General features: G+C 51.7%; 1 long non-coding RNA gene across 2 annotated transcripts in view; it reads left to right on the plus strand.

The window, feature by feature from the left end:
* The window catches only part of LOC106505381, a 396,508-nt gene that overhangs the window by 238,403 nt on the left and 133,557 nt on the right, over positions 1 to 24,548 (plus strand). For both annotated transcript variants that reach the window (XR_002336944.1, XR_002336943.1), the window contains exon 3: positions 3,603 to 3,713. This is a non-coding gene — a long non-coding RNA (uncharacterized LOC106505381). The remainder of the gene's footprint in view (positions 1 to 3,602; positions 3,714 to 24,548) is intronic.

Genomic DNA, 24,548 nt, shown 5'->3' on the forward strand with positions numbered 1-24,548 from the left:
CCAGACAGCTGTGAGCCCCCACACGGCCAAGTCCTCAGCAAAGCCCTTCCCCCTTCTCAGCCCCAAGACAGTCCCCCAACCCTCCACCTTCTCAAAGCCACTGCCTGCTCAGTACCCCGCCCCACCCCCCGCAAATTACACCCAGTTCTCCCAGCCTGCTCAGTGGGCACTGTCGTCCTGGCAGATTCTGGTGCTGGCAGCAGGGGGCACATGCGCATGCAAAGGGGAGCTAATGGGAAATAAAATAGCTTTCCTCCCCTGAAGACCCCTCCCAGCTCTGCCAGTAGACCCATCCCTTGCGGGGCGAATTGTTTTCAATCCAATCTCGTTTTATTGAAGTTTCCTCTAGGGTTAGCTCAGGAGACTTCTCCCCCAGCCTCGTCGCGTGGCCTTATTTACCAGAATCCCCTCGGCGTGGCCTTTAAGCGTCTCCATTAACATTTCGTGCATCTTGCTCATTGCGAGCATGGGCCCTCCGAGACCTCCGGGGTGGCGGGCATGGCAGCAGCCCGCAGAAACGCCAGGCTTGTTTTAATTGGTTTGAAACTGTTGCCGGCAACCACAGAGGGGTCCCTTTCCTTGAGTAATGACCTGGAATTTGATCATGCAGCTTTTATTAGCTTGTACCACTGAAAGTGGAACCGTGTAAGATCAGAGCCAGAGTCGGGGGCACGTCTGCTGGCCCTGGCACACTCGAGAGGTGTACTAGTCCTGGGGGCCCCGGCAAGGGTGCATGAGCAGCCCAGTGGATGACAGGTGGCAGCTCTTGGGGGAATGGGTTTCTGGCTGTGGAGCGCCCTGTCTCCAGGACCTGCTGGAAAGCTCCTAGCCCTTGGCCTCTCCTCAGAGACCAGCCCCCTGCAGAGCGCCCGGGGTCGCTCTGGCTGCCTGGTCTGTGTGAAGATGTTTGCTTGCCACAGAGCGGGAGAAGCCCTCTGAGCGTCTGGGACCTCCTGGCGCCTCTTGTGTGGGGAGGCTCTGCTCAGGAAACAGTCGGTGGGTCCCCAGGCCCTGCAAGCCTTCCCTTGCCTCTCTCGGGGGGAGGAATGTGAGAGCCCAGGTCTTGGAAACATGGCTGGTCCAGACTCCAGGGCTTTTGAGGATGCGCTTCCGTCCCCATGCCTGGGACCCTCGTTTGAAATGCAGCAGCCTCTGCTTGCCGTCTGCTCAGGCTGGTGCTTTCCGAGGAAAAACCTCAGTGGGCAGTTGAAGAAACGATTCTAGACTAGTGTATTGTCCTTTAAATGGAGGGTGAGTGGAAAGGGCACAGCTGACTCTTTTTCCCAGTGTTCCCGCCATATACGTCATTCATCTATTCAGCCACCCAGGCCACCGGCTGGTGAGATTCTACTGAGTCACTGAAGGGGCAAAATACTGCGCCACCGGCTGAGTAACCACGCGTGTCGTCAGGGTCTCACCCCCTCAAGGGGCTTACAGTCTAACCAAGTTCATCTCAAAAACTTTTTGAGAATGATGAAGGTTAAGGTAAAATATAATAAATATCTGTTCAGCAGCAGTTAACATTGAGTTACATTGCATTGGTTTTTTGAAAGAAAGAAAGGAAGGGAGGAGAGAGGAGAGAGGGAGAAAAGCAAGGAGGAAGGAAAGAATTACAGATGGAGGCCAAGTCCCCTCGGCACCCCAGCCTCATGCCCATGGACACCCCCACTCCCAGAAGCAACTCTGAGCGACGGCTTGGTGTCCATCGTTTTTGTCCCTTGAGAACACACTTGCACACAAGTGACCGTCAGTAGATCATCTTTCTCTGCTTAAAGTGCACACGAGTGACATCTTTCTTCTTTCGTGACTCGTTTCTTTCAGTTTGGTGTTTTTGCAGCTCCTCCGTGCCGAGGTCTATTTCCAATCCATTCCTTTTATCTGCGATGGAGAAATCTGTCTTAGGAACCCAGGCTTTGTCTTTATCCGCTCTGTCCCCGATGGCCATTCCAGTTGTTTGGAAAGGTGCTATCTCGGAGGACGCCAGGGCACAGCCAATGAAATCTTAAATACATGAACCCCAGAGGCCTCTGGGATCTTCGTCCTTGGAGGAGCCAGAGGGTTTCCAGGTCTGAGAGTCGCAGGCTGCATGGGTTGGTGTGGGGGCTAAGGGGGTGTGTTCCAATCCCAGAAAGGGTCCTGTCACCCTCCATGTCTCCCTTAGCCCCAAGTCAGGGTGCAGCTTGCCCCCTCTTGTTCTCTGTGTTAGAGTCGAGGTCGCCAGTTCCTCTCTTTTTGAAAATGTGCTTTTTCTTGTCTCCTTCCTCGCTTTCTTTCCCGCTTGCTTTCTTTGTCTCTTGGAACTTCTCCTTGTGTGCCTAATTCCTGGGGGCCGCAGTGGCCTCGGGGACGTGGCCCCACCTCGCCTTGCACACGCAACCCTGTGAATCAATTCCGAAAACGATTAGTTACAGTACCAGTAGTGCTGCTAACTGTGGCATTTTGCTTTGCAGTTATTGATACATCATCAGAATTGAGAAGCCATCGTCGGGGGGGGGGGGGAGAGGGCCGGCTGGGCGGGTACGCAGAGGAGGGAGGCATGGAGAGGGCTGCCCTGCAAATGCAGGGAGCCTGGCGGGGCGGATTTTGAGGCCTCAGCAGAAGTGGGGGCTGGGGCATCACTTCAGAGTCTCATGAGGGCCTGGTCATTCCTGGCTCTTCCCGAGCAGGTGACTGGCCCCTCACTGCTTCCTTTTCCCTCCTGCTTCCATGCCATTCTGGGGTGCAGCTCCTTCCCTGGAAGTGGGAATGCGTGGGGGGCAGAGTCTGGGGGTGGGGGCGGGGGCGGGGGCACTGCTGGTTCTGTGAATGGACGGGATCGGTCTCTTGGAGTGCAAGCTGGGGTGATGCTCGGGGCCCTGAGTCAGACAGGGGTCCCCAGAGAAACAGAATCACTACGATCTATGTATGGATGGATCTGTGTGTATCTCTCTGTCTGTCTCCACACGTGTGTGTGCATCTGTCTCTCTGCAGCTCTAGGTGGCAATCGCGTAGAGGTGGCCCTATAGATACACAGGTGGATTGATTGGGTTTTAAGGAACAGCTCCCACAGCGGGTTATGGTGCACCGTACAGATTTTGAGAGAGGCTCAATGTCTAGGTGAACTGCAAGATCAGCCCCAATCACAGCCCCTGGTAGCCCTGTGCCCCTGGAATCTAGCCAGGTGCTGGGGAACCCCAGCCAGTAATGGGTTGTTGCTGAAGATTTATCCCCAGCCCAGCTCTGTTGACTTGAGTGAAGACTTGGGGCCTGTGTTGGGAATGGGTGACACGAGCCATCCCACCCTCCATGGCCATTGCCAGTCGGACCCCGTGGCCCATTGACCCCATCACCTTGGATCTCAGGGACCAGGCTGATATTATGGGTCTCACCACAGGGGAGTGGCAGAGCCGGGAGCGCGTGCTGCCGTGAGGTGGTGAGCTGGGACGCCTTGTCATCACTCGCTCCAGCCTAATGTGTTCTCACTGCAGCGTTCAAAGGATGCCGTTCCCATGACACTCTGTCCTGTGATATTTTTAATCAAGAGTGCGGGAGAGTGTGCGTTTGATGCATTCCAGATATTCCGAGGTTGAAAATGGTTTTCTTCTCATGGTTTCTCTTTTCAGTGCAGCGCTAAGTCAGAACTGCCCAAGGAAGATTCTGCCCACGTTTATCTCAAACTGGTCTGCAGGCCCTCAGGCTGGGACCCGTCCCAGGAGCTGCCCATCTGCAAAGAGGTGCGTGCCACTTCCTGCGGGCCCCTTCCTGCAGGCTTCTTCCTGGCGGGCCCCTTCTGGGGGCACCGGCTACTCCACATGACTCGGATCTCAAACCTGGGGCTGCTCAGGGGGCATGGAGTTGGGGGCATAGCTGGGGGTGGTGGTGTGGCCGGGGGTGAGGTGTGGCAGCTGGGGAGCCTCGGTTGGTAGAGACGGGGTCCACACCTGCCCCTGCCGCTGGGTTCCCAGATGCCTCTGTGTTTTTCACCTGCCCTCACCCCGTCCCTCCAGTGAAATGCAAATCAGCAAGTACATAATAGATAATTAATAGACTGATCAGCCGGCAGGGAGGTAAGTAGATAAATAATTTTAATTATCTTTGGGTTGCCCATAAATTCCCGCACTGCCTTTTCATTAAACTCTGTTTACAGGCGTCGTCTATACTGCATATCATTTTGTGGATGCCTCCCCCACTTCCTTAGTGGCTCCCACCAGATCTGACCTGGGGGGGGATGTGTGGGTCGTGGCGGGTTCTTTCCTCAGGCCGGGCTCTGGCACAGGTGGCAGAAAGCTCTGCCTGGGGAGCGGGGCTGGGTGGCAGCAGGCAGACCACGCTCAGTGCCCCGACGCAGCCACAGCCTATATTTAGGCAACTCGGGAAGCTTTATTATGCTTGGCACCTGCGCTGAAGGTCTGAGCTCATTGTCCTCCCCAGGGACGGCTTCGGCCTATTAATAGCCTTGGCTGAGGTTTCCTTATTGCTCCGAAGGCCAAGAGAGAAAGTGGGTTAATAAATATAAAAGAAAACTCTCTCAAGAGGGCCTGGGGCCAAACTCTCTCCCAGACTCTCCAAGAGCGGCGGCTGCTGAGCCCGGACGGGGCATGGGGTTCCCTCCTCCCCCGCAGGGGCCCAGTGCCCGGCTGGCAGGTCTGAGGACCAACGTGGAGAAGTGCTCCCAGGTTTCCATGGAGCTGGGATGGAGGGGGAGCTGGTGGGAAAGGCGCCCGTCCCCATGCGGCAGAGGAGGGGACTCAGGTGTGGCCCTTGGCTGCCCTGCCTCCCTTCCTACCTGCACCCCTTAACCCATCATTTGGCTTCTGACCTTCCCCGCCTAGAGCAGAGAAAGAGGAGGAGGCTTTCGGGCTGGTCTCTGAGCAAGGTCCCTCCCTCCTGACCTAGGCCCCACCTCCTGGGGTCTTCGGCAAGAATGGTTCCGCCTGAGTTAGGAACACTTGTACCGAGAGAGTGGGCGCCCAGGGAGCAGAGCATGGGGGACGCAGGGAAGTCTCCCTGAGGACGGGCGTGCTAGGGTCTGCTCGCAGCTGAATTTTAAGAGCATCCTGCGCATGCTGGCCCCTGGCGTTCTGGGCTGAGAGTTATCAGCTACTACTGCTGAGGACCTGGGGCTGGGAAGGGTTCAGTCCAGGCCTTGTTTATTCTTGCCATGGTGCCGTGCGGATGCTCCTGGAATCTGTCCTCTTTCGGGTGGGAGGGGGTGCAGGGAGCTCACTGATACCAGCTCACAACTGTCGGAGCCAAGGCTCAACCTGAGCGTGTGGCCACCACAGCCCGCGGCCTACAGGAAGGTCGGCCACAGAGCCTTGGGCCCTGTCATTCCACTCTTCTGGGTCTCACCAGGTGGAAATGAAGTCGTCCTGTGGGTGCTGCTGCTTCTGGGCAGAGGGACTGCCAAGCGAGACGCTAGCATCCCCAGCAGGCCTCCTGACGGTCAGCAGGGCTTCTTCCGGCCGGTCGTCTCCCTCTTTGGAGGGTGGTGTTTGCCCAGGGCAGAGAGGAAATAGGGGCTGAGCAAGTGGAAGGCATTTTCAGTTCCACTCAGTGGAATTAAAGTCTGAAAAATGGCCCAGTGGAGGCTCCCTGCCCTTTGAGGAGTTGGTTTAGCTCAGAGCTGGGCCACCCGCCCTGCTGCCTGCCCAGCCCACATGGGCTGAGTGGGAAGAAGATGGGCCGGGAAGAGGCAGAAAGAGCTGACAGGCGGCTTTTTCAAATGCGTCCTCCCTCTGGCAGCTCAGGGGCCTCCTGGAGGGGTGCCACCCGGCCAGATTCAATTATGTTTTGCCGGAATGCGCAGACTGAGGGCCTTTCATTAGCAGACAGAGGTGCTGGGAAAGCACATCTTTCTTTCGTTTCTTCCTCCTTCCTTCCTTCCTCCCTCCCTCCCTTCCTTCCTTTCTTTCTGTTTCTTTTTAGGGCCGCACCTGTGGCAGATGGAAGTTCCCAGGCTAGGGGTTGAATCAGAGCTACAGCTGCTGGCCTACACCGCAGCCACAGCCACAGCAACGCCAGATCCGAGCCGCATTTGCCACCTACACCACAGCTCACGGCAGTGCTGGATCCTTAACCCACTGAGCAGGGCCAGGGATCGAACCCGCATCCTCATGGATACTAGTCGGGTTCGTTACCACTGAGGCACTATGGGAACTCCAAAGCACGTCTTTCTGTAACCAGAGAGTATCCCTGTCCGAACAGCTCAGCATCTTCTTGGCTTTTCTGGTTTTTTTTTTGTTTTTTTTTTTTTTTGGTGGACGTTTTTAGGGTTTTATTTTGGAGGAATCGGGGGCTAGTAGAGAAGGGAAAAAATGTTAAATTGGAGACAGGATCACACTGACGGGCCCTGGTCCCTTCGTCCCGCGTAGACCTCACCGCAGGGCTGGGCCAGGCCTTCTCGCCAGCAGGCTGTGCTCTGGGACCCGGGGTGCCATCAAAGGCCAGCAGGGGCCGGTGCCAGTGAGAAGGAGCCTGGTAGGAGGGGGTGCGCCACCTCCCCTGCAAGGCCAGGTCAGAACATCGAGCTGATAAGTCCTGCGACTCTGCAGCGGTTACATTGGCTGCCATGCTTGAGCCGGCCAGAACCATGACCCCCCAGGCCCTTGAGGACCCTGGAGGCTGGTGGTGAGGGGCCGGGACTGGGGCTCACACCTTCTGGTCCCTGACTCCGCGGGTGCCGTGCAGACACGCTTTGTCTGGGAACGGCCTCGGGAGGAACAATGTCTGGCTGGCTGTGGGCGTGGCCTCCTCGGGCAGGAATTGGTGCAGGACCAAGACTAGAGCCCCCCCAGTAGGACCCCGGGCTGAGGAAGGGCGTCGTCACTGGAGGAGGCTCTGCCCTTGATTTGGAGTCGGCGCTGGAGGCCTTTCATGGGGTTGAGCTGTTGCATGGTGTGTGTGTGAGGGGGTGGGGGTGGGGGGCGCCTGCACACCCGTGCAGGAGAGAGACATTCCAAGCTAGGATTTTCCTTCTGAAAAATCTCTTCCTAATCCTGAAATATGCAGGAAATAGGAAGAGGGTGTTGCTGTGGTCCAGTGGCTGTCAAAGTAGAGTGTCATATGCTCCGTCACAGCTTGATGCCCGCACTAATAGACTGTCCCAGTGGGGAGGGACCCAGCTGGGGATCTGCTTGTCCAACTCCCTCCTCTTTTGACCACGAAGGAGATTGGGCTCCATCTGAAAGGCCTACCACTTTCCCAGGACCCTCAGCCAAGCGTGGAGACAGCTTGGCTGCTCAGGACCTTTGGGAGACCGCATCAGTGTTTCACTTGCACTGAGTAAAAATGGCACTTTCAATCACTGTGCACCCGGCCTACCTATTGGGGCAGGTGTCAGTTAATTTCACGAGGTCTCTGTGCTCCTGGAGATGAGTGGACGCAGTAAGGGGCCAAGTGCCTTATCTCCAAGAACTGAGCCACCATTGGGTGGGGGGGTGTTGACGATTGATCAGAAAAAGCCAGAGCAGTGCGTTCTGCCCTGACTGGCCTTGGGTCCCTGGTTGGAGGTGGGGGTGGGGGCTGCTGAATCAGCGTCAGCTGAGGGCGGGGGCCACGTTGGGGCAACACCTGGCCCCCAAGACAGGGCACATGTTCAATGTTCGGTCAAAAGAAATGATGTGAGACAGGAGCCAAATGAAAGAGTGAGGGATTTGGTTCTCCCCAGACACGAGCGAGTTTGTGAGCACATCCTGCTCCCAAAACATCATTCTCGATTTCAGGGTGACCTTGTTGTTGCAGCCCAAGAGCCACCAGCACCTTCAGAGATTGGCAGTCAGAGCCAAGAGTACTGGCCCTTTGCTTGTCTCCCTCCTCTTTGCTTCCAGAAGCCCTCTCACTTCCTCCCCTGGAGCTGGCAGGGTATAAAGACCTTCAGAGGGATTCCCCCTTTTTTTCTTTGCAAATAAAACAAACTCTTACCACCTTTTTGTTGTTACACAAGCAGTAGATGCTCATTGTAGAAAATTAAGACAAAAAAGGAAGGAGGAACTCACACTCACAATCCAACTGTTGGAAATTTGTCAGCTTCCAGATAGTTTTCTACACAGAAGAGTTTGCAAATTTATTTCACACTGTAGTCATTGTTTTGTAACCTGGGTTTTTGTTGTTGCTTAACAGTATTTTCAAGAACATATTTCTAGGCTGATATTCACCTCGTTTTTAATGATTGCATATTATTTCACTGCATAGAAGTACCATAATTTCCTTAACCAATCCCCTCGGGTTAAGGACTAAATAGGCCTTAGCCGCTGACCCTCTTTCCAAAACCCTGTGCCACACTTTAAGAAAGCAGAAGATTAATGTTCCAAACAGGAATTAGGAGATGATTGTTCACATTGTAAAAGCATCTGCAAACGTACCCTCCAAAGAGCATCATTGAGAAATGGGCTTCTCCAGGGTATTAATGCAGCTGCAACGTATAAAATCTCAACTCACATCCCACTGCACAGAAGGTGCCACGCCTGGCCTCATGTGCCTGCACCTTCTTTCATGGAGGACCTTTAACAGGTCCACAGAATGTGTGTGCAGGTGTGACACACACTAGCAGTGCGTGTGCACATGCACACACATACTCATACACACATGCACATGTGTGCATATGCACACCACATATGTGCACTCATGCACATGCATCCATGCAGGTACACATAATAACTAGAAGCTTTTCCCCACTGTTGGCTGAACGGTGATGTTAATTTAATTCATTATTAACCACATCTATTTATCAGGTGGCCTGCTCCCAGCAACCATTACAGGGAATAAATGATCACTTCCCTCTAAAAGATAAAGGAAAATGGATGTTGATGAGGTGAGGCAGGTCAGTGCTCCCAGCCCACGTGAGTTATCATTTAATGAGACAGACAAGCCTCTGAAGAGAAATTGCTTAGGGACTTTTAATAAAACCAGGTTTGAAAACCCCAAATCACCAGCTTGTGGGCTATTGTCCACAGGCTCAGCACAGGCAGTAAGTACATGGTGGTGTCACCATCCATGAGGTGGCATTATAAGGTCCCCTGAGAGCATCTTTGCCCTGACAGGTCCAGCTGCAGGCTCCCCCGACCCCAGGCCCACTGCTCCCTCCAGACCACTCAGAGGAGAGCAAAGCCTGACCACAGGAGAATGTCCCCCACAGGGAGTGGCTGTGTGATTATTCAACCATATAGCAAATGAACCATCAATAAATAGACTTCTGGGAGTTCCCTCATGGCTCAACAGGTTAAAGATCAAGCATTGTCACTGCTGTGGCGCAGGTCGCTGCTATGGCACAGGTTTAATCCCTGGTTCAGGAACTTAGCCATGCCACGGGTGTGGCCAAAAAAATTTGTGAAAATTGTTTTTACAAAAACTTCTGGTATATGTGTATTCAATTTCAGGATATATTCTTATACATGTATTTTTAAAATAATATATTAGGCTGAAATTCACGCAACATAGAATTAACCATTTTAAAGTAAACATTTTAGTGTCTCATAGGACATTCACAGTATAGTGCAACTCTCACCTCTGTTTAGGTCCAAAACATTTCCATTCACCCAAAGTAAAACCCCTCTCTGAGGTACGTTTTTATTAATATTTACAGTTTTAGATATGCGCATGCAAAAACTTATAGGAAAAGATCAGCGTAATTTAGCTGTAGTCACACAAAATTAAGGTTTTGCCACTGCTTACATGACTAGGGATTAATTACCATCCTCCCATAGACTTAATTTCCACATATCTTTTTTTAAAAATTTATTATAGTTGATTTCTAATATTCTGATACTTTCTGCTGTACAGTCATACATATGTATACATTCTTTTTTCTCATATTATCTTCCATCACGTTCTATCACAAGTGACTGGATATAGTTCCCTGTGCTATAGAGCAGGACCTCATTGCTTATCCATTCTAAATGTGATAGTTTGCATCTATGAACCCCAAACTCCATGTCCACCCCAATCCCCCCTCCCCCTCCCCATTGGCAACCACAAGTCTGCTCCCCATGTCTGTGAATTTGTTTCGTTCTATAGGTAGGCTCATTTGTGCCATATTTCAGATTTCATATGTAAGTGATATTGTATGGTATTTGTCTTTCTCTTTCCGACTTACTTCACTTAGTATGAGAATCTCTAGTTCCATCCATGTTGCCGCAAATGACATCATTTTGTTCTTTTTTACGGCTGAGTAGTATTCCATTGTGTATATGTAGCATATCTTCTTAATCCATTCAGCTGTTGATGAACATTTAGGTTGCTTCCATGTCTTGGCTACTGTGAATAGTGCTGCAGTGAGTGTAGGGGTGCATGTATCTCTTTGAATTGTAGTTTTGTCCAGACATATGCCCAAGAGTGGGGTTGCTGGATCATGGTAGTTCTACATTTAGTTTTCTGAGAAACCTCCACACTGTTTTCCCTAGTGGTTGTACCAGTTTACATTCCATCAACAGTGTAGGAGGGTTCCCTTTTCTCCACACCCCCTCCCACACTGGTTATTTGTAGGCTTATTAAGGATGGCCGTTCTGACCGGCGTGAAGTGGTGCCTCATTGTAGTTTTGATTTTCATTCTCTAGTAATTAGCGATGTGGAGCGTTTATTCATGGGCCTGTTGGCCATCCATATGTATTCTTTAGAGAAGTGTCTATTTAGATCTTCTGCCCATTTTTTCAGTTGGGTTGTTTGGTTTTTTGCTGTTGGGTTGTATGAGTTGTTTGTATATTTTGGAGATTAAGCCCTTCTCTGCTGCATCATTTGCAACAATTTTCTCCCATTCTGGATGCTGTCTTTTTGTTTTTGTTTCTTCCAATCCAGGAGCATGGGATATCTTTCCATTCCTTTGAATTCTCTTTAATTTTCTCGATTAATGTTTTGTAGTTCTCAGCATATATCTTTCACCTCCTTGGTCAGGTTTATTCCTAGATATTTAATTTTTTGCGATTTAATTTTTTATGCTTTTAAAAGGTATTTTTATATTCCTTTTCGAATATCTCATTGTTAGTATACAGAAATGCAATTGATTTCTGAATTGTTATTCTTGTATCCTGCTACTTTGCTGAATTCGTTGATCAGTTTGAATTTCTGCTTATCTTAAGCGCAGGAAATTTAAAAAAAAACAAAATAAAACTCATGAGCTTAATCTGATGATGAAATTAGGTCACATGTACAGGTAGCTTAGCTCTATAGCACAGTACTTAGCATGTAGTAAGTTAAATGAATGATCCCTCTTATTGTTATAAATACGTGTTAGGGGTTATTTTGTTGGGCTCCAACTACCAACAGCCCTCTATATCCCCCACCGCCCCCCACCCACCCACTAAAAACAAAAACTTGAAAAACCAGGGCAAATTCAACAGCGTAACAGCCTAGGATTTAACACCATTCATTCATTCATTCATTTATTCATTCCCTCACTCTTTCAGCACCTGTTTACTGGGTGCCTGCCAGGTACTAGGAATAACCTGTTTGAATCCTGGGTCTAACTCTTCTTAGCAAGTGATCTTAGGTAATTTGTTTAATTTCTACACCTCAGTTACTTATATAAAATAGGATACTAACATCTTTCTTGAAGGACTGTTGACAGGATGAAAGATGTATTTACTGTATAGGAAGAGCCTGGTGCATGGTGAGAACTCCGTGGATGTACAAATCCTTTTTAAGTTTATTTTTAGGAGTTCTCGCGTGACACAATGGCTAAGGATCTGGCGTCGTCACTGTAGCAGCTTGGGTGGATGCTGTGGCGTGGATTTGATCCCTGGTCTGGAAACTTCCACTTTTTTGGCCATGGCCATGGCCAAAAAAAAATTATTTCTAATTGTAGTAAAATGCACAGAATGAAATTTACCATTTTGACCATTTTTACATGACCAGTTTGGTGGCATTAAGTGCATTCACATTGTCGTGCAACCATCACCACCATTTATCTCCAGAACTTTTCCATCTTGTACGACTGAACTTCTGCATTAACCACGAACTCCCATTCCCAGACCACAGCCCCTGGCCCACCATCCGCCTTTCGGTCTCTGGGAGTTTGACTCCTCTGTGGACTCATATGAGTGGAATAATCCCACATTTGACCTTTTGTGCCTGGCTCCTCTCACTGCGCACAATGTCCTCAAGGGTCATCCACGTTGTAGCCTGAGTCAGAATGTCCTTTTGGAGGCGGAATAAGACCCCATTGTGTTTATGCGCATTGTGTTTATCTGCCCATCCATCCACGGATGGACAGGGGCTCGTTCCCACCTCTTGGCCGCTGAGTCCTGCCGCTCTGTGTCAGGTGCACATCTGCTCACCTGAGGGCCTGCTGGAAACGCGGGGGGCGTGGAAACCCACTTCCCAGAGAGACTTTCCTCTCCCTCCCTTCTCATGCGTAAATGCAAACACACGCACACGCACGTGCACACGTGCGTGTGAAATCAGTCTGTAGGAGATAGGCCTTTCGATGGCGGGGCTCAGCCTCGTTGGGGAGACTGTCTGCATCCGACTGTTTGGGGTGCATGTTGAGGCTTGGTTTTGAAAAAAGGATCCCATTGGAGGCAGTTCCCTGCCCCTAACTTTGGATGAGGTTTATGGGGCCATGTCACCCTAGGACACGTTGTCGTCTGTTAACAACTCGCTCAGATAGGTTCCAAGCCCGGGTACAGCCCCAACAAATGAGTATGGGAACCAGAGGGGCCAGAATGATTGAAAGGCTTTGAGCACATCCGTGGGTCCTGACATCATGCAAACTGGATCGTGGGGCTGGGACCAGAGGCCTCCCTCGAGGGCTCTCCCAGGCTCCACCCTGGAGGGAGGGTGCCTTCTAGCCAGAACCCACGGGCTGAGGGATGCGTTCCAACTACCGGTGGGCGGGGGCTGGGAAGGGGAGGGCTGCTGGCCGTGGGATCTCAGGAGCTAATGGTGAAGAAGAAAGGCGCTTGGTCCCCACACAGGAGCTGCAGGAAATAGGGGCCCAGTTTCATCCCGACGTGCATGAGCCTTCTGTTTGTGATTTTTGTCTGTAAATGTGGTCACATAAGGTGGACTTTCTCAACTGTCAGTTCCTTCTCTCCTGAGGCCTAGTGGTCTTTTTTGGAAACAAAAAACTAATATCAGTTTCCTCTTAAATCACCAAGGTCTCTGGTTTTGAGTAAGAGGTGGTTCCTGGTGTTTCCCTCAGAGCCTAAAAATATTGGTTTGGAGACTCAGATACCTTGAGAGGTTAATCACCCTCACGCAAAAGAGTAATAATAACAGCGACGATAATAGTATAAGCTTTGTCTGAAGTGCTTTGTCCGAAGTGCTTTCTCAGTGGATTCAGGCTGAGCGTGCTGGCTGCCACTGTCTGGGCTGCTCATCCTTACATGACTCTGTTCAGTAGATCTTTCTGTGTCCGTGTCGTTAGTCTCATTATACCCACGTGTGGCTTCCCCCAACCCCAGGATTTTCACTCAACGTGTAAATGTAGCTCCTTTCACTTTTTTTTAAACAAATGAAGTTGGTTTTTTTTTTTTTTTTAAATCAGAGCTCCAGTTTAGCAGGATCCTATCTCCCCTTTTGGAGTGATGTCACCCACTTTTCTTTCTGGTTCCCCTCTCTACTGGATTCTTGGTGCTCCCAGGGCAGTAAGGAGCTGAGGGGGCCTGTATCAGCCAGCTGGGGCTGCCATAGCCAAGTATCACAGATGGGCAACTTCAGCCACAGACATCTGCTTCCTCTTAGGTCTGGAGGCTGGACATCTGCAGGCTTGGACGTCTTATCTCTGTTCATGGCTGTGTCCTAATCCCTTCATGTAAGGACACCACTTGTGTTGGATTAAGGCCCACCCTGATGGCTTAACCACCTCCCTAAAGACCCTCTCTCCAAATACAGTTGAATTTTCAGGAGCCAAGGGTTAGGCCTTCAATGTATGAAGTCGAGGGACATAATTCAGCCCATAACAGGGCCTGACCCTGTCTGGCATCGCACCCAGGTGAGCCGTTGCACCGTCCTGCTGAGTTTGCACGAGAGAGTGGCCCTCCGTGAGTCAGCCTGCTCTCTTGGGCACCTCTGTGTGGCAGCCACCTGGACCCCACACCCGGCCTCTTGTTTATTAGCTCATTTCCCATGTCCAGCCCGTCTCCGCAAGTCCAGCTGCGTCTGCTGCTGGGCGCACTTGGACGATGCTGAATCCCAGCAAAGCTCTCTGGTTACCGACGTCACCCTCCTGCCTCTGAGCCTGGCCGTCAGCAGATGCCGGCGCTCAAATGCAGCCTCTGATTGATCGGCACCGCCGGGACAGGCTCTTTTCGCCTGTCTCTCCTGCCACCAAGGTCAGCAGCACGTTGCCTCAGAGGATGTGGTGCTGTAGCCCCCTCAGGAGACCTCCACCCTCTTCCACGCTGACCCCCAGGTTCCCGCACACCTTGTCCTCGGGGTGTGTGAGTGTGCGTGGAAATGAGAAGCAGCGGTCTCCACGCCTCCCAAGCTCGCCCCACTCGTACCACCGTCTCTACGGGCTGACTTGGCGATGACGGGATCTTCTCAGCGATGGCTGTCAGATGAAGCGTAGCTTTGCTGTGCCTTTGCCTGGAGTGCCCTTCTCTCCCTAGAAGGCCCGGCGGCCCCTGATAGGGAACCCAAACAGCACCTCCTCCATGAAGCCGTCCTGGCTCTCCCCCTCCCTCCTCCCTGCTTTACAGGCTCCACGCTCACCAGTGGGGAAGCAGCACGGTGACTCCTGATCTGTCTTCTCCCCCTGGGCGGGGGTGGGGGGGCGGGTGGGAAGGCGCAACTAGACGCAGATTTTGTTCAGACTCATCTTTGCCCCCCGCCACATGCTCCCAGTCCCCAGCATGCTTTTGGTGCTCGATAGACTACCAGTGAAACGCACACGTAGTTCTTTTTCTCCACGGTGTCGCTTGACGGTGTGCCGCCAAAGCGGCTCATCCTAGGATCTTTTTTCTGCTCCTAGAAGACATTTTCCGTGTCCCCAGACTGCCTTAGGCAGCCTACGTCTTCCTCCTACTGTCGGTTTGCTCTCATGCTGCTGCCTCAAGTGACCTAACCCAAATGCATCTTATATCTGCTTGCGGTGAGCTCGCCACCAGGAGAAGCTGCCCGAATGGGACACTAACACCCATTACACCTGCCCGGACACATGCTCTGTTTTGTAATTCTTCTGCTTATTGGTTGTTTGGGCTTTTTCCAGTGTGACCATTCAGATATAGTAGGACAAATGGGCTTTTCTCCTCTACTGCCCAGAGCAGTTCTAAGGTGTGGGCGTGAAGGCGCCTGCCACCGAGTCACCCTGCCAGACTCTGTGGTCCCTGTTCCCAAGGCTCAGCTTTTTGAAGACTGCCTTGGACAGGCCAGAATCTATACACAAGTCAGTGTGGCCAGTCCTGTCTGCTGTGAATGCAAAATATGACGCAGACCTAATCGCCTGTCCTAGAAAGAACGCATTCCACCATGTCCTGCGGCTGCTCTGATCTGTGATCAGGGCCGTGCTGGATTTCCCTGTGTCTGCCCTACATCAATTACTGTTTCTCACGGAGGCCAGAGCCCAGCTGCTGCCAAGAACCCCCTGGGGTTGCCAGAGATGGTTAAGAAGGGTCTCAGTGGTATGGCGGGGATGGCCCCAGGAGGTCAGATGGCCCAGGAGAAATGGATTCCACCTCCCCTTTCCCTCCAAGGGGCCAGTTCCTTGATGAGTGGAGGGCACCCTGGCTACGGATGAGCCAGCCGTGGGAGGTGCAGCCACTGAATCCCTGAGAGAGAGTCCAGGGTGTTGGAGGTGGGCGCGGAGCCATTCTCATTTGGCTCTGGGGTGACTCCCGTCCTCCAGCACGGGGGCCTTGGACTCAGGCGTGGCTGCTCAGGGGAGAAGAGGGAACTCTGCAGAGCTCCAGAGGAGCAAGGCGGTGGGTCTCAGAGGACCCTTGAAGAAAATGAACAAATGCAGAGAAAGAGAGACCCTGGCCAAGATCAGGAGAAAAGAAGGATGGGGGAGAGGGAGAGGAGGAAGAGGGGGAGGAGGAGGGCCCTGGCAGGGTGGCTGCAGGGGAAGCACACACTCAGGGCGGGCCTGGGGTCTTCCACCAGGCAGCTCCCTGGGGAGGGGGCGGACCGAAGGCCACTCTCCTCCAGGTCCAGGGACTGTGCCCTTTCTTCAGTGCACCCCAACATTCTCATTACACTGAGCATTTGGGGTACCTATCTAATATAAAGTCGGCTATAAAGTAATGAAACACGGCATGACTCTGGCAGATGATGTGATTATTACATAACGAGACTAAGTGCCCTAAACCAAACTGGGTAGATTGTGTGTGCCTGTGCGTGCGTGTGTTGATATTGGTACCTTTTTATGGGGGGGTATAAATTTAAAAAAATTTTTTTGCTGATGGCATATCATTTTTTGAAAAGCTCTTTTGTAGAGAGCCCCATAAATTCTGAGCTGTGGAATATGGCTGTGTCAGCAGTCTGTAAAATGAATTGATATTACATGCAACAAGAGTCCCTCAAATTCCCCTCGATTCTGCCTCTGACCTCCTCCAACTGCCTCACCCCAGACCTTCCAACCCCCAACAAGCTGGAACTGAAAGGTGGGAGAATAGAGACGGCCGTCACTACTGGGAAGGCTGCTGGCTCATCTATTATGTGAACCCTCATTAATTAAGTGCTCTTGGCAAATAGCTGCACTTTCTCGCTGCCCTGCCACAGACAGACAGATGCCCCCAAACAAGCCCATGCACCCCACACTTCCCAGCACTCTCAAAAAGCACTGTCACCCAGCCTCACGTGGACATGCTAGCCGTTCTCACACACTCTCCATCACTCTTGGCCAGGATGGGCAGGGACACCAGACCACTCCCTGAGCCATGCCCTGGCTAGCTGCTTCACCCACGTGTCCGCCATGGGGTGGACATAGCGTGGAGTTCAGTGGGGAGGCTGGTAAGATGGCTGCAAACTCAGGGAAGAGCAAATAACACAAAATGTAAACCAACAACTTCTGATCCTTCACTCAGTGCCTTACCTTACTGAGACTTTGCAGTTCTGAGCTTGAAGTCAGGGTTTATCCCAGATTGCCCGTGGAAGCCCCTCCCCTTCCTCGAGCTGGAAGTCACTTGCTGGAAAATAATTGGCTCCCACTCGACAGGTGCAAAGAGGCCAAGACAGCAGGCCTCCCTCCCTCCCCCACCTTGCCAGGTTTTGCATTAATTTTTTCCTCCTGCTCTCCCCACACAACGAATCTTGATTTAAGAAATCAGATCTGGCAGCTGTATCTCGTCCTTAACGTGCTCCAATTGCCAGGATCTGGAAAATCTGCTGTGGGCAGGCAGGATTGCCTCCAGAAGCATTTCTAGCGTGGTGGATTTAGTGAGCACACACACGCGGCAGCATTTATCTGCATGCTGCACGTCTCACGGCCCCCAGCCGCTGGTGCCAGATAAAACCATAGCCTCCAGAAAGATCCCCAAACCTGAGAACGTCCCTCGGTGGCCATTCTCTCTCACGTGGAGCCTCTGACGCGGACTGAGGTCGGAAAGGTGAACTGGGCTCTGAGCAAAGCTTGCACACATCATTATCTGATAGAAAATCAGGCTGTTTGAACTGGGCATTGATCTCTCCCATAGCAAATCTTAGTCTTACCCACCTCCAGGGAAGCATTTCTTTCTCCTGGTGGACCAGACTTAGGAAGTTATTCAAATAGTGGGTTGGTGGGGAAATGAATTAAAACAAGTGACAAGCAAGCATTTTGGATTTGATGAGGGCAGATCAGTGGTGACATGAGCCTTTATAAGACTGGCTGCTGCTTTCAGGTGATAAATGAGTGCCATGTGCTGCTTCTAGGCATCAGACAGAGATGAACAGAGGCCATGTCATCAGCCCGGAGCCTGATAGCTCAGGAGGCGGCTGGCAGCACAAGGCCCCCCTGGATCGCTGTCCGTGGTGCTGAACTCTTGCTCCACATGCAGTCTTTTTCCCTGCTTTTCTAAGGAGGGAAGGCATCTCCCTAATTAGGGTACAACTACTTGATGCTAAGATTTGATGACAGGTGTGCCCTCCAGTCCAAGATTCTGCCAAGAGGTCAAGTGTGGACAAACGCAAGAAAAAGCAGTGACTTACTGAAGTGGGGAGTAGGAAGCTGGTTCAGTTGGCTCTGCTTTTCTAATTCTAAGAGACTACCATGAAGCAACAGTTGGAGGCACTAGGGGCCTGCAGTATAGTTACCTGTTCACGTAGTAGAATGGGTGGCCATATATGAGGCTGTGTCACTGCTTCCCAAGCTCTGGCCAATCCCATGCCAGCTGATCTCATCCCTGGTCACTTCACCCCCTCTTATAACAGTGGTGGGGCCAAAATCCTAACCAGGATGCATCCCTAACTGTCCATGTGTCTCAGCTCCTCCTCTGGCTCATTCGGGGACCACACCGTGGCTATTGGGTACCCCTCTGACTTATTTGTCATCCCCCCAAAGCAGCAGATTAATGGAAGAAAGAGTGACTTGGTGTGAGCAGTAGATAAGAATCTGGGACAACTCCTGCTGACCCTGCATGACCTCGGGCAAGTCACCATCTCCCCAAGTACTCAGTGTCCTTACCTGTAGATGGAGATGGTGAGACCTGCTGTGCTGACCGTATGGCATTGTTGGAAGGATTAAATGAGGCAATAGGTTTAAGTGGCTTTGGAAAACCATGGAATATAATGTAAATGTAAGGCATTAATAATAGCAGGATTGTAAAAGAGAAGAGGCTTCTGAGACCTCTGTCTCTGGTGTCCTAGGCAGGCAAGGGCTTCGGGGGCCTCTTTTCAGAGGGGGTAGATAGAGGGCAGGGGCGAATATAAGCCCCCTAAAGCCAAAGCAAGGCCTTCGGGGAGGGATTATCTTTTATACCAACTCCCCAAAGAAAGGCCAGATTCCAAAATGAAGTCTGTTTGTTTCTTACTTTCCTAATAGAAACGGAACAGGTGATTCCTACCCCCTCCCCAAATACAGCTTCACACTGGTGAAATCAGAATACATAGTCAGAGGTCTCTGGTGGCAGAACTGAGTGGAAGAAAGAAAGCAAAATGATCTGTTCTAAGCATTCAGCACACTGCTTTTCTTTCATATCCAGCTAGAGAAGCCCAGGGTTACCCTCTGAAGCATTGAACCCCTCTAGGGGCCAGTACACTGTGTGTGTGGGGGGGGAGTGCCAAGTGTTAGTGTGAACATAAATATATTATCATTACAGACTAGCATTCTAACTCCTTGCTTCAGTGCTTATTGAGCACCTTCAATGTGCCGGTGCTGCTGGCACAGTTCAGGGCCACACTTGGACACTCTGGTTGCTTTCGGGGTGGTGGGGCACGGACAATCAAGATAGAGTGTGGTAAATGCTGCAGTGCAGGTGTGGGCAGTCCCACCACCTTTCCTGGCTCTGTGACAGGTACGAACGGATCTCATCTTGCCTCTCCTAGTCGCCTCCTGGAGAGGTTCATTAGGTCCTGTCCTCCTACGTGTCCTGGCGCCCTTGGATTTCACATCTTCCTTTGACTCAAACCCCTCTTACTTTGGCTTGATTACTGAAGAGTCATAATAGTTTAGAGTAATCCCCAAACACTGACCATCTGTGAAATGAGGGGCAGGGGAAGTTGGTGATGGGGCTCCAGGGTCCCGCTTTGGGGTTTCTTTTTCGTCTTTTTTTTGTCTTTTTAGGGCCACTCCTGCGGCACATGGAGGTTCCCAGGCTAGGAGCTGAACCAGAGCTGTAGCTGCCAGCCTCTGCCACAGCCACAGCTACAGCTCACAACTCACGCTACACCACAGCTCACAGCAGCGCCAGATCCTTAACCCACTAAGTGAGGCCAGGGATCGAACCCGCATCCTCATGGGTACTAGTTGAGTTCTTAACCCACTGAGCTACAACAGGAACTCCTGGCTTTGGAGTTTCTAAGTTGTAGCGTCTCATTAGATTGTGTGAGCTGGGTATGGTCAAATCCGTGTCTCTGGCCCAGGAGTGGATTGAGTACTATGAAATGCAAGGTTTTGCTCCATGGTGGATTCTGCATCAGACTAACTGTCACACACAGCCCAGTTTCCCATAGCCAGCCTGCAAAGACAGTTCCCTCTCTCCCACTGAACTTGGAGGAGCCACGTGGGGCCATCCAGCAAGTCTCTGGGAGTGGTCGGGGAAAGGGCTGTGCTCCTTCTGTGCTCCATGGGCACAGAGACTCCCCGACACTGCTGCCTGTCCCTGAGAGCAGAGATCAAGGGAGAGATCAGAGAAAATGCAGTATCGGGTCCTGCTTCCCAGGTAGTGAGCCGCTCTGGAACACCGCAGGGCCTGTCACTGCTGCAATAAGAGACTGCTGGGTTTGAAGGGTTGTGCTAATGATGCAGGCCTCTGGGATATGCCCTCAACCCCATTCCTTCTGCCCAGAGGTGGAACATCCCCAACCAAAAGCGTTTGCAAGGTACTTCAGTAGATTCCCACACTTGAAACAGAATGCCACAAATACCTCCTCTATTTAATTCCAAGTCCATGGCGACGAGCTAACCAAATACAACTTCACAGCACCTTTCCTATCTCTCACACGCCCACTCAACTGATGAAGTTACCCCAGAATCCAAAATGCAGCCCTGTGGAGAGTTATAGGTCTTCCCACACACCCAGGGCACGCACAAGACAGAAAATAACCTCACAAAGAGCACTCAGTGAGCCTGTGCTTTAATGCCCTGGCCGTCAGAGCTGACGTTTATGCTATTAATTTTAAAACACATTATTTCATCTCTATGAACTTAAACGTGTTTGGGGCCAGCTAAAGAGCTCTCTTTCCTAACAACAGGCTGGCATTTGCTCGTCGTCCTTCATCCCCCCAGCCTTTCCCACCTCACCTTTAATTTGTGTTTCTTCTCCCGAAGTTGCAGGAGGGGGCGGGAAGCATGAGGAGAGGTTAGGCCACTGAAGCCTTCTGGAAAGGCAAGAGGCTGCACGTGCTAGAGCTGAAGCCAAAGACCCTACCCCCCCAGCATAGATTCCTATTCAGGCACCCTGGCTGCTTCTGGGAGAAGCCAGCCAGCATTGTCAAGGGCAGAGTGACCAGAGCGTGCAAGAATTGATGTTGCATGCAGGGTGGAGCCTGTCCATCGGGCAGTCATCAAACCCAGAGAAACCTCTGGAGGTAAATGAGATGCACTTAATCTATATGCTTGCCCATCTGCCTTGACAAAAACTACAACCTCTCTGATTTGGGTAACCCTCAATCCTAAACACCATTTATTTCCCTTGGGCCTGACCTCCAAAGGCTCTTAGTGAGGGTCATTTGTGTCAGATGCTCCTTGCTAACTGCTTACGCCTGGAACCCCTCCCTTGACTGTATCAAGAATAAGCATTGCAACCATGAGGATGTATGGAATTGCTCCCTGTGTGCCAGGCAGGAGGCTCAGAGCTACACATGGCCATGTCATTGTGTCCCCATAAGAAACTGCGGTGCTGGCAAAGCAAGAGGAATCAGGAATCTCCACTTTCCAGGTGTGAAAACTGAAGCTCATCTTCTGCCGGACCCCAAGGCACCCCCTTAGAAGGTCCTGCCTACCCCCTCCTGCCACCCCTCGCCCTGGCACCCACTTGGCATTTGCTTCTCCCTCTTCTGGCTGAATGCCGCCAGGCCCTCACCTGTTGGAGGAGCCTGTGTTCAGAGGCAAGAGGCCGCTTACTTGCATCCCTTTCAGAGGCGGGGTTGGAGCAGTCCCTGGTCACCCCTAGCCCCGTGTTATTAGTTATTTTTAGCAATCAATGTTATTGATGCCGTGTTCACTCGAGAAAGCCACGAGAGAGCTGTTCTTCCAACTCATTACATTTAGAGTTGAACTATCCCCTTTTTATATAAATCCTGACACATAAAGATAAAATACACCACTTTCTGGGGAAGCTCTGAACCAGAGGCTAAGAGCTGGGAGGCAGCTCTGAGTGCTAGAAGCAGCTTTAAAGATGACTCCAAAGGGGGGCGGGTCCTGGAGGCCTGTCCTTCAAGCCAGGAGGCTGGGCCCGGGGCTAAAACTGCACGTGGGGAGTTCCCGTCGTGGCGCGGTGGTTAACGAATCCGACTAGGAACCATGAGGTTGCAGGTTCGATCCCTGGCCTTGCTCAGTGGTGAAGGATCCACCGTTGCCGTGAGCTGTGGTGTAGGTTGCAGACGCGGCTCGGATCCCGAGTTGCTGTGGCTCTGGCATAGGCCGGCAGCTACAGCTCCAATTCGACCCCTAGCCTGGGAACATCCATCTGCTGTGGGAGCGGCCCAAGAAATGGCAAAAAGACAAAAAGACAAAAAAAAAAAAAAAGAAAATAATATGAGATAAAGAATGTCTAAAAAAAAAACTGCACGTGGGAAAGAACAGCCCCTTGGCTGTCACCAGCCCTGAAAGAAAGAAGGCGGAAAGCTGGGGGTTCAACAGAACAGACAGGCATGCTTTGGGTGCCTCGCTTTGGATGGCTGAGGGTAAAGGAGAGAGTTGTTACTGGGGCGCTGAGGGTTTGACTTCTTAGGGGGCTGCTGAGGGTGGGCAAGGCCAGTAGGTCTTATCAAAACTGGTCATGGCATCTCCACTAATCCCCAGGGGAGAGGCAAGACCTTTTTGTTAGAAGGCTGTATACCCCTTTCCACCCTTTTGCCTTCAGCTGCTCAGCCTCGAAGGGATGAAGACGGGCCAACCAAGGAGCCCCAGGGTGGCTCCTCCACACACTGAAAGCCAGCAATTTGGGCTTGAGACTGCAGAGTGGGTGGAGAGCTGTGCCAGATCCATCAGAGAAGCCTGGTGCCTGTTTCTGCCTCTAGAGGGGGTTTCTTTGGGGGTATAATGGGTGGCAGAAGGCCAGAAATTACAGGTTCTAGTAGCATAATTTCCCAGATGTGCAAGTAATAGGAAGATGCCTATGATTGATTTCACCTGCTTGCCGTGGAGGCACCATCCTCCCGGCATCTCCCCCTGGCCCAGCCCTATTGTTCACCCATCAGTCCTCCCCCCAGGGCCTGGGGGCACCTGAAGGGCAGCAACTGCCTTTTTCATTTTCCTTTCAATCATCCAGCTGTTCGGTGAGAGTTGACTGGTTTCCAAATGTGTCAGGCACTCTTCGGGTGCTGAGGGTTCAGAGGTGAAAAAGACACATCAAAGTGCCACCCCAGGAGCTCCCAGGGACTGAGGGAGGGGGTAGAGGAGGGCTTGGAGGCTGAGTAAGGAGGCAAGCAGGCCTCACAGAGGAGGTGACATCTGAGCCAAGATCCGGTTGTAGAACAGGAAGGAGGACGTGCTGGAATAGGTCGGGTGGGGCTTTCTGAGGATGTTGGCTTTGCTTTGGGTGAAATGGGGGGTGTCGGAGGGGTTTCCAGACAAGCTGCGGCACCGTGCACTTACTCGGAAATACATCACACTGGCTGCCATGCTGCTGATGGACGGTGCGTCCGGGGCCGGAGGGAAGCAGTCGGCCAGGCGAAAAGTTTAGGCCAGCTACAGTGGAGGTGGCCAGCCGTGGAATTCCAGCTCTGTTGCAGGAGTGAACCTCCGGGGACTTGCTAATGGATCAGACATGGGGCATGAGAAAAGACACAAGTCTCAGATGCTCCCAGGGTCTGTGGTCTGAGCAAGTGGAGGTCACTCAAGGAAACAGGGTCAGACTGGCTCTCGGGATGTGGTTTTGGAGGGGTTAACTGTGGGACACCTCCAGGTGTGGGGCAGGAGAGTGTTGGGGTTCTTTGACAAGTGGGCACACCCGCCCAGGGAAAGAGGTTCATCCCTGGTGCCCAGCCAGGGCTTGATGTGTGCTTTGGAGTGAATGCGTGTTTAGCCATCGAATACATGAAAGCTCCCGCTCCACGGGCCTCTCTTGTTTCTCTGTCTCCCCTGCCCCTGCCCCTGCCCCTGGTCTGCAAGCTTAGCCTCACAAATGGCCCAGGATACTGGAGAGTAGGATGGAGACCAGTCTGATTCTCCAAGTCTTGGGAAACGCAGCTGAGTTTCCATTGCCTGCTGGCACTGTGGGACAAATAATGCATTTGTTCCAACCGAGACAAACATTCTGAGCAAGTTAAGACAGGACAATGACAGCACACTGTTTTACAGCTCCCCCGTGTCAGCCTTGCTGGGCCTCCGCACACTCACCCCTCCATCCCCGTCACAGCCCAGAGCCCAGGACGTGGGCAGGGACAGGGTCCGAGACAGGATGTGGGGGCAAAACCTTTGCCTGCATCTTGGTCGCGCTGGCTTTGAAATCTTCCTACTGTTAGCACGTTGTGGTGAAGACACCTGCCCATGGAAACATAAATGTGTGTAGATGGATCTAGAGTTTCCTTTTTTCTTAGAACCAAGGATAGTGCAGAGTGCAGGTGACAAGTGGATGCACGTCCAAATTACTGAAACCCTGCAAGCAGGGAAAGGGGAGGGGAAACTATCAAAGGCAAAAGAAAATGCCAGTTATCCTATCATTTCCGATGACCAGGGAAAAAATAAGAATGTTAAAGAGTTGGAAAAATGCAAGGCAGTTGACCCAGCTCTGAATCCCAGTATAGTTAGTTCCCTTGTTTCTAGAGTGTTCTTTTTTTTAATTTATTTTTTTCAAAAAGCTGAAGAAGTAAAATTCGTATAACATAAAACT

Source organism: Sus scrofa, chromosome 12 (genome assembly GCF_000003025.6).
Source record: "Sus scrofa isolate TJ Tabasco breed Duroc chromosome 12, Sscrofa11.1, whole genome shotgun sequence".
Taxonomy (NCBI): Eukaryota; Metazoa; Chordata; class Mammalia; order Artiodactyla; family Suidae; genus Sus; species Sus scrofa.